Source organism: Mandrillus leucophaeus, unplaced genomic scaffold (assembly GCF_000951045.1).
Source record: "Mandrillus leucophaeus isolate KB7577 unplaced genomic scaffold, Mleu.le_1.0 Scaffold627, whole genome shotgun sequence".
In the NCBI taxonomy this organism is placed as follows: domain Eukaryota; kingdom Metazoa; phylum Chordata; class Mammalia; order Primates; family Cercopithecidae; genus Mandrillus; species Mandrillus leucophaeus.
Genome location: NW_012106775.1, coordinates 592,448 through 593,685, shown reverse-complemented (window position 1 = coordinate 593,685; position 1,238 = coordinate 592,448).

Genomic DNA, 1,238 nt, shown 5'->3' with positions numbered 1-1,238 from the left:
CCATGTTGGCCAGGCTGGTCTTGAACGCCTAACCTCAGGTGATCCACCTGCTTCGGCCTACCAATGTGCTGGGATTACAGGTGTAAGCAACTACATCAGGTCAGGTCATCATGTTAAGTGAAGTAAGCCAGGCAAGGCTGGGGGCAGTGACTCGCACCAGTAATCCCAGCACTTTGGGAGGCCGTGCGGGTGGATCACCTGAGGTCAGGAGTTCAAGACCAGTCTGGTCAACATGGGGAAACCCCGTCTCTCCTAAAAATACGAAAAAATTAGCCGGGCCTGGTGGCAGGTGCCTATAATCCCAGCTACTGGGGAGGGTGAGGCAGAAGAATTGCTTGAACCCAGTAAGCGGAGGTTGCAGTGAGATGAGGTCACTCCATTGCACTCCAGCCTGAGCAACAAGAGCAAAATTCCATTTCAGAAAAAAAAGAAATAAGCCAGGCACAGAAAGGCAAACTTTGCATGTTCTCACTCATTTGTGGAAGCTAAAAATTAAAACAATGAAACTCATGGAGATAGATAATAGAAAGATGGCTACCAGAGGCTGCAAGTGTTAGTGGGAAGTGGGGAGTAAGGATGGTTGATGGGTACAAAAATATAGTTAAAGATCTAATACTTGATAGCACCAGAGGGTGATTACAGTTAACAATAATTTGTTGTACATTTTAGAATAACTGAGAGAGTACAGTTGGAATGTTCATAACACAAAGAAATGATGAATGTTTGACATGATGGATACTACATTTATCTTGATGTGATTATTACATGTTGTATGTCTGTATCAAAATATCTCATATATACCATAAATATATACATCCACCATATACCCATAAAAATTAAAAATTAAAAAAATTATAAACTTATATTTATATACTACAGTACTTGTATGTTAGGTGTGCCTTTCTTCTGATTTTAAAAGTAATACAAGTTATTGTGATTCCATTTACAGAGTAGTTAAAACAATCCATAAAATAGAGACCTTTTCATTGACAAAATGTTGAGGAAGCAGATATACTTAGCTATGAAATACAAATAAATTTATTTATTTTATTTTATTTTATTTTATTTTTGAGACAGAGTCTCACTCTATCACCCAGGTTGGAGTGCAGTGGCACAATTTCAGCTCACTGCAACCTCCACCTCCTGGGTTCAAGTGATTCTCCTGCCTCAGCCTCCCAAGCAGCTGGGATTACAGGCATGTACCACCACACCCAGCTAAAAATAAATTTATTTTTGAA